We start from the raw sequence: 9,550 nt of genomic DNA on the forward strand, positions 1-9,550 counted from the left end.
TATATAGATGCAGTGAGCACTGCCTTGGATTACATTAGAGCATCCACGTACAGAATCTCTCAACGCTCAAAACTTACTTCCGCTAAGCACATCGAGTTGACATCTGTCGCTCTTCGAGTCGCATTCAGTGCTTTTTGTAGGACTACTACAGTTATCACACACATAACACTTAAGAGCGTCAGCTGAAATAAAAGTAGATTTTACAAATCAATATTGCAATACTATTACAACACTGCAATATAATTTTCATAGCATGAATATTGAAGCTAATGATAAAGTTTTTTTCAGAAAATCTCTACATAATTTCGGATAATTTATGCAATATGCACATCTATGCTGTTATTGAGTCACTTCTTATTGCAACCTTAAAAGAGGGGAGCAGATGCTCCCGACTTCCACCACATGTCACATGCCCTCCCCCCAATATGAACATTAGTTCATATATGAAAAATAGGGAGGACATAATAGAGTTCGACTATCTTGACAACTGCTAGTCACAGAGTTTAACCTTCTTTTTCAAATTGTCCAGGGCATCAATGTTTTTATTTAATCAACATTTTCTCAAAAAATGACAGGAAATGCCTCATTTAATCTTTGACTAGAGGAAATTACCAAGTTTTTCATGCTCACCGATACGAATCCAGAATTCACCCTAACTATCGCACAGATAGGGTTAAAGGGTGGGCAGAGTCGTAATGAGGAAAGAGCGTAAATTGTGGTTGTTCTTTCGCTGGAAGATATATTTTAGACGTGAAGGGGGAGGGGTCTGGGATCTTCCTTCGGATTTTTTTTAATTTTATAGATTGGAAATTCGTTTTCCTGCATTCTGACTATATGTGAATAAATATCCCACGACCTCCAGAATCTAGCCTGACGCCATATCACTAGACTAATGAGCTTGCGCTTAGGTAGGGCAAAATAAAAACAAAACATCACTCCTATGATATTTTCCTGACGCAAACTTACATCGAAATAACATCATTATTATTTTCTTTTTTTTTAAATTTTATTTAGCGAATATATCACTGACCTACTTGTGACAATCCCTTACAAAAGACAAACATACACACACGATGCTTTACACAAACTAATCTCAATATGAGATTTAGGGAGTGGAGTTGTTTTGGTCCTGAGAAAAAAAGGAATTGAACCCAGGACTCTGGGATTGGAAGGCAAGCATCTTAACCACCAAGCTATTAAACTCCACTCTAAATTATTAGTTTGATTAGTTATCATGAAATTCTTATAAATTTGATAATGTGGACAAAGCCCTACTTAGGAGTTTTCACAACCGTGACCCAAGCGTTAGTTGCACTGATAATCTTGAATTTGCCCGTAATATACCTGCTTAGAATTATTTTAACAAATATTTATTTCTCTATATTCAAGCAGTAGGTTAAACATAAACATAAAGAAATAAATTTCCTGGCAGTCTACCAACGAAACTAAAAAACGTCATTCGTACCGCTGGCAGTAATACTTACTGGTGACTGCGTTTTACCCCTTCCCTTTGTATTTCAAGTAACTCGAAAACAAATGAGTAAACGTTGATTATTATTGTTGTTGAATGCATTTGAATTGTAGCCCTTATTGCACATTAACTTATTAGAAAATGCCTGTCGATTTGTTTTCAGGTGTCTTGTTAGCGGCATAAACTGTGGCACCGAGAGGCCGGGGTAACTGGGGAAAATGCCCCAGCAGAGCCTGGCCGGGATAACTGGGTAAAAATAATAAAATAAAATAAATAAATCAAAATTATTGAACGTAGGCCTATACATTCATTCAGTATCATTCATGTGTTTTTCCCACGAGAATTATAAATAAAGCCGACCGTTTATCAATGAAAGCTGGTAATTAGTCGCTTCTATTTGACTAGCCCCCATAGGTAGGTATCGATCAAAGAAAAACCTTGCAAGTGGTAGTCGTTTGGATGGATAGGGATTATCAAGGAATTTCGTCCATTAAACTAGTGACATTGTCGATCGTGTCATAAGTAACACCTGACGCCTCTTGCGGGATGCCGGGATGTACAGAAGCCCCTCAAGGGTAGGACAGGTCCTGAATAATACAAAATTTACCTGACTCGGCCTTAGGCACCAGCCCTAAATGAGAAGCAACGAAGGAATCAAAGGGAGGTGCGGCAAATGGGCCCGCCAATCTACCTAGACATAAGTCCTTCTGACTGAATTTTCCAATCTGATTGGGGTGTTCCAATGCACTACTATGGTTACGTGAAATACCAGGGAGACGGGGATGAGCAAAAGGTGCACAAGGTGCGGTGATGTTGGTTCCCCTGCGATAGTCTGTTTCTAAAGTTTTTTATTTTTAGGTCGCTTGGTTAGACATTAGGATTTAGTTAGTTTTTGGTTTGTTTCTTTTGTGTAACTTATAGCGCATAGAGACCATGTAGTGTGCGCTTTATAAGTGCCAAACCATACCATTACCATTACCATTACAAGGTAAAGGAAAGCCTACAGAAAAACCCTGGATTTAGATCGTCGAAAAGCCATGGAGGATAGCCAAATAAAAAACGCTTGAGTTCACTTACTTTTACCGGTGTTGGAAGGGCAGGTGGGATTAGCGAGTCGGGCCGTGATTCGGGCCATGATCGTCCTGAATTGACCGTGGTTTCCTGCAACTGCAGGGCGCTTTTTGTTACAGAGAGTCCGAGGGTGTGAGGAGCGGCAAATTGCACAAAGGTGTGCGTAGCTGCAGGTGGTACCAGCACTTACTCGAGTAAATCCGTATAAAATCCGTATAAATCAAAGCTGTATTTGTAATAGCACCGATTAATGGAATCGAGAACGTCAATCAAAGAACGCTGACTACGCTTAATCGAAGAAAAGTCAGTTGAACACCAAACAATCAAACGCAGTTAGAAGTTAAAATAAGATGTGATGCACCAAACATTTCAAAACGCAGTTGAAATTAAAAACAGAAATCGTCTGCGAGGCTTGGAAGCAAAGCAAAGAGAGGGTTCACATGTCTAATGCAAACTACTAAATTCACCCTTCAAATTGGGCTATCCTTGGTGTTTACACCGAATAAATCCAATCCAAATCCAATCAAAACAAATATAGCGCCTCTACAAAATCGCCAAGCATACGCCCTCCCACGACATATATAAATCTGTCTCTTATACACATCTAGATGTGTATAAGAGACAGATGCACTGCGCATTTTGCAGACACATGCGTGATCATCATTTATAACGCATTTAGCGCAAGTCTGCGTGAGAACAAATTATCACGAATTCAGTTGGGAAAATGTATTTAAGATTAGAAGAAATTGGTTTTATTAAAAATATAAAAGCGGTCAGTAGGCCTAACCTGAGTCATTAGTTTTAGTTATTTCGTTCGAGAATCAATCGATCGAAAAAATTTCTCTTCCTCAAAACACAGCCACAACAACGCACTAGATCATCTTGGAGAGGCGCGTGCGGTCTTGCGCATTCATTGTCACAACCAACTATTGATTGTGACTGAAACCGGGACCCCCACCGGGGCCTCGCCTCTGGACCCCGGCAGGGTCCTTGAGTTGCGCCCCGCCCCTCCCCATTCCCCAGCCCGGCTGGTTTAGCCGCGCATTTCAAATCTCTCAGGTTGGTAACTCAAATAGAGATTAGGTTGTCAAATAAATACTGAATTAATATATTAAACCATTGGCGGATTTAAGGGGAGGCCCGGCCCCCACCCCTAAATTTTTAAAAATTTAACAAAAATTGAGAAAAAGAGAAAATTGTACTAATTTAAGTCTAAGAGTGCCAGTTCCGGCCATAATCATACATTTTTTACTTCAGCCCCAACCATGGTGGGGCTGAGGTAATAGACCGTCCATCTGTGAAAGTCCTTCTCTGGGTCCCCCTCTATTTCAAGTTCCTGGATCCGCTACTGCCATTCATACCTATGTTATGAATCTTTTCAGCGCGTGAATAAGAGGAAGGATAGCTTTTACTTTTCACGTTTCTATACTTTATTTTTCATCACCTGGTGAAATTAGGCACTCTGTAATTGATTAGATCAGTCATCTAAATCCGTTAAAAGGCCGTAACTTCTGGGGGGAACCAGAGATCTGCCCCTCCATCCCGCTGGGGCACTAGGCGGCCCCCAGACACCAACCAATGGGCCAGGGCAGCGAGAATGCCCCGCGGCCCGCCGTCGCTCCCGTCGCGACCCTGTGCATAACTACCAGTGGTGTTGCTAGAATTTTCCCAAACGGGGGTCCGATGTCCCTGACGGGGGCTACGTTCCCGAAGGGAAGATGCGTTTTCCAACGGGAGCATAAGTGAGTGGGGCCAGGGGACCAGAACCCTTCAGAGCCTCAGAGAAGTTCAGGCACCCATTCCACTTGAGCCACCACACGATTTGAACCTACCTCCAGAAACAAAGAGAACAACTGCAAACAAAATCAAAACAATCTTCATCTTGATTTTCGCTTCCTTCTACGCAAGTGGTTACAAATTTCTTTGAAGATGCTGTTGGCTACAGGTACGCTGATCTACTAATACAGACAATCAGCGATTGGCTTTTATATAGTGTGATCAGGATAATTTCCTCCAACCAGTTGTCAAAGGTCATTATTTCAAGCGTGAAGCCTTTTATTATTATTATTATTATTATTATTATTATACTGTGTTTATATCATATCATATCCTATTATATTATTATATTATATTATACCATGTCATAACATACTGTATATCATACTATATCATATACCCCTGGTTCTCAATTAATCTATTTATTTCATCTCACGGGACCAACAATATGCCTAATCTCCTAGTTGCATGCAAGTTGTTAAACTTTATGGATTTCAGCGGTCGAACCAGTGGCGCAACGATGAGTCTTCTAACTTTGAACTTTATTGGAACACCTTTGTATCAGTGGCACACACCATCTGGTGGTGCACCTGGTTCTCAATTAATCTATTTATTTCATCTCACGGGACCAACAATAGGCCTAATCTCCTAGTTGCATGCAAGTTGTTAAACTTTATGGATTTCAGCGGTCGAACCAGTGGCGCAACAATGAGTCTTCTAACTTTGAACTTTATTGGAACACCTTTGTATCAGTGGCACACACCATCTGGTGGTGCATCCAAAGAACAAGCAACATTTCACAAAATACAAAGAAAAGATACAAAAAAATTTAAAATGATAGAATAGTAAACATTAATGAGTACAATGGAAGGAATATCCCATGACCAAGAGACGGGCTGCCCAACTCGACAAGGTGGAGCCTAGCCGAATGGAGCAGTCTAACTTTCAGTGAATTACTCAGCACTTAAGACATGTTCATTTTGTTGGCCTTAAATTTTAAACACACTTAAAAAGGTCCTTGTCATTTGAAGAATGACAACCATAACTACCAAAAGTGACTAATAATAATTTTTTTCTTCCTTTCCTCCTCCTTTCTTTTCCTTTTCTCTTTCTTCTTCTTTTTTCCTCCCCTCCCTTGTTTCCTTCCCCTCCCCCCTTTTTCTTTCAAACAATTCAAATGACTAAGAGAAATTTAGGTGTGACTAAATAATAAATAATGATAACAATAAATAATGCCTTAATAACAAACAACTTAATGACTACAAACCTAACTAACAGTGAGAAAAACTAAAATACAATTTAACTTGTTTGGGAGGTAATGTAGCAAATATCTACTTGTCCATGCATTAATTAAATATTCTTTACATTGGAAATCAAAGGTTTGTTCTAATATTACATTTTCTATATACATATCATCAAGCTTAAGGTGACGTTTAAATTGCTGTGATCCATTTTTAAAACTGTACCAATATACACTTAAACCATATTCATGAAGACTGTCCCTAATATTTGAATATGTAATGTCTCTAGTAAAATTTAATCTAGTACAGTCAAATAAGAAGCGTTCTACAGTTTCTTTTTTGTTATCAATAGGCCTACATAGTTTTCATGTGCCTGTGTTATGATTCGACCATGAATGTTTGCGGCCTTCAAGATCTAACGAGTTTGATTTTGCTTTGAATTTTAAATTTTAAATTTAGTCATAAGACGGGATCCTGAGACGCAAACTCACATCGAAATAACATTTGCAGTACCCGCTGCTACTTGAGGATCGGATTCAACACTATTCATTAAGCACAAGCTCTTTAGTCTAGTGGTTATGGCGCCAAGCTAGTTATCTGGAGGTTTTGGGTCCCATTCTCACCAGAATCACTTGCGAAATTGTTTTAACAAGTATTTGGGAACGTACCGAGTATTCGGCACGATAACGCGTCATGTAGTCTAGTTGGTTCGATTCCCGCCCGAATCACTGAATCACCGAAATTTTTAGGGACGCACTGCGTATTCGGTACGATAACACTTCAGGTAGGGCAAAGCATCACTCCTAACATATGTATATTCCTTTAATAAGAAGTATTTATGTTAAGTATTTATGAATCAGTAGTTCAAACTGTTTCTACTTTTTGCAAAACGAAAAAATGCGCAATCATAGCTCAGAAGCGAATTTCGATTCGCGCGAATAAAGTCGCCTAGTGTTAATGTGAAGCCGGCTTTAATAATACCAATGTTAACATAATAGGCACGTATACCGATACAGGACCTGTGTATTACTTGTATTATGCACAGGGTAAGGGTATGCCCTCTATAGGGAGTGACTGGTTTATTTAACTTAATATATTATGCCATCTCATCTAATATTTGCCCTAATGCTCTACATTGGCCAAGCAGGAACAATAACAAAGTAATTCTTGATCTTTCCCTCCCTACATAAAACAATTAAGCGACCAATTCTTTTTTTTTTATTATTATTATTCTCGACAAAACCCACAAAAATATCGTCTTCCCGTTCATACTTCAACTTCGGCTAGGAATACGCTTTTTTTTTTGTAATTATTTTGTTTTTCATCTGTTTTGTCCGTATAAATTCCACTGGATCAAACACTACACTGGAAGATCCGTCAAAGTCATTTACCATTTACATGAGACCTTGCATTTCATGGGGGATTTGAAGACTCGGCATGTTTCAATGGGGTGGTTTCATTACTTCATTACTGATTAAACAAAAAAAAAAGAAACCTCCCTCGATTTTTACATGTCCTAATTGAACGCTATTCCAATAAATACATACTAAAAAGTGTTAAATGATAAATTGATGACTCCTCTTTGCATGCTATAGCAATCAGACATTTACATTCCATTAAGCAATTAGGATATTTATTGAAATAAAACATAAATAATATATTAACTAATATAAATCAAATACGTTTGCATGAAGAAGTAACATAGGTTTGTTGTATATTATGAAAATTTAGTGTACCGCAAACTAATCATTGATTGAAACAAACTTTAAGTTCAGTATTGTGTTTAATCATACATTTTCAAAATGAGTAAATTGGTAAGACCTAAAATGTGTGATAAAATATAAACTTAGTAGTTTAATTGTGTTAAATATACACCAACTCACAAAACTTTCCTGTTTAATATTATTCAATTAGTTTACTGTATTTTATTTCAAACAATTGTCCATGCGCTTTCTGACCACCAGGAGAAAATTGTAGAAATAAACATTGTTATAAATCCGCATAAAGAGAGAAATACTGCAGTGTCTAGTTTATTTTTATATTTTATTTTTAAGTATATTTTTATTCTAAAATAGAAAGAAATAGCCTGGGTGCTTTTACAATTAAAAAACAAAACATTTATGATATTAATAGTTATTTACATAATATAACCACAAGTCTATGTTATGTAGGCATATGTATAATGAACTTATATTTACTGTAGTTTACTTCGCAATGAATTACCATTGCAAAATCACAACTTACAATTATTATACACAAATAACATAACAAAGGAAAAGGGGCATAACTACATAGTTTATTTAGCAAATAAATAAACATGACGAAGAGAGACATGACTGCAGTTTATTCAATATCCAATAGGCAAAGTGTATACTTATTGGGGGCCGAAATTAATCAATTTCATACACTAAAAACATATAGTATTTGTCTAATTAAATACACAGCTATGAATTCATTAACACATTTCAGAGATATATATGATCATACATTTGGCTTAATATCTTCAAAACAAGAAATTGTCAGAGGTCTGTGCCCATTATAGCGATAACAACAACAATACAACATGTTAATAATAATAACTTATCATCGTCATTTTCATTATTGTCACTATATTTATGTTCATTATTATTTCCACACTCAAAGGCAGGTCAATTAAATCAAATAAAAAAAAATCTGTTCAATTTATAACATTACAAGAATTTTAATTCATTGTGTTCTGCCTTCATAAAAATTGTAAAAAAAAATACACACATACACACTAACTAAAACATATACATATATACATAATGTACGTCTGAATACATACAAATAAAGATAGACGCTAATCAGCACTACTTCACACGTGTGCCTTTCATAATTACATAGTCAACTGAAAGAAAAAAAACATGCCTTTATCTGTATATTTATTTCTGATAGTTCTAGTATGCAACATTATTTTATATAAATAAATATACTGTAAATATACATTTTTTTTCAAAATATATGTCAAGCGCGGATCCAAAGTTTACAAGTCTACAAATAAAACATAAACATGTAAAATACATCTACATTAAATCAAAATGGAATATTCACTGCCTGTTGGATCACAGTTTTAATGTTGCAGGGGTTCCGAAGGCTTTACAGTATAACCAATCCCTGTATTTCTGATAGATTACTGATTAAAATGTAAAACATTAGATACATAAAAGATTTTATATTTAGTTCATTCTCAAATGGCATGTAAATCTCATATAGGCCTATCCCAAAAATTACGTTATAATCATTCCCCGAAGTGGAAGGGTTAACCTAATTAATTTTGATATGTTTTACGTTGTTTGTTGAATGGTCTTTAATTATATTACAGTCTAATATGACCACAACCAATTGAAGTCCTCTCTTTTAACTTTTAAACTTCTAAAATTTGAGTAGCTCCACATACATTTAAATTTTCTTAAATCATAAGGAAGTGCACTCGTTAAATTAGCTATGATAGTACAGAGAATATTGATTGAATGTCAATCTCAGATATCCATATTATAGGAAATTACGTTTTATGCATGCACCGTTTTATGCATCAACACCCGGATTCGCGCTAGCGGATTGTCGGCTCGCGAAATGTGGACACAGCGCGATCAATTCTCTTACAAGCAAATTCCTGTTTCTCAGGGTTCGTACGCGTCCTTAAATTCCTTGAATGTCCTGGAAAAACAAATGAGCATTTTCTAGTACTGGAAAGTCCTAGAAATTTAAGAGTCCTTGAATGTCCTGGAAATTTGATCATTTACCATTAATTGCAGTACTACACGTTGCCTAGTAACAGTAAATTGAATGAGAAACGTTCCCACAAGTAGGTTCCCACAATACTCTTGAGAGAATTAGGTCATGTCTTTGTACGCCGCCAATTCAGGAATGTTATCAAAGACAGAAAGAATGTCATTGCTGAAAATTGCCGACTGGCTGGTTCAGACAAACTTGTGCGATTCAGTGAATGGAGTTGTTCGCCTATGTTTTA

General features: G+C 36.7%; 1 long non-coding RNA gene across 1 annotated transcript; it reads right to left on the reverse strand.

Annotated features, from left to right (window-relative positions):
• Positions 1 to 77: 77 nt before the first annotated feature.
• Positions 78 to 4,502, reverse strand: LOC117118925. The gene is made up of 2 exons (XR_004447112.1): positions 4,375 to 4,502; positions 78 to 182 (listed from the first exon to the last, which is right to left on the reverse strand). It is a non-coding gene; the product is annotated as an uncharacterized LOC117118925 (long non-coding RNA).
• Between the last annotated feature and the right edge of the window lie 5,048 nt (positions 4,503 to 9,550).

Source organism: Anneissia japonica, unplaced genomic scaffold (genome assembly GCF_011630105.1).
Source record: "Anneissia japonica isolate Jap-2015-1 unplaced genomic scaffold, ASM1163010v1 scaffold34160_len40762_cov162, whole genome shotgun sequence".
NCBI lineage: Eukaryota > Metazoa > Echinodermata > Crinoidea > Comatulida > Comatulidae > Anneissia > Anneissia japonica.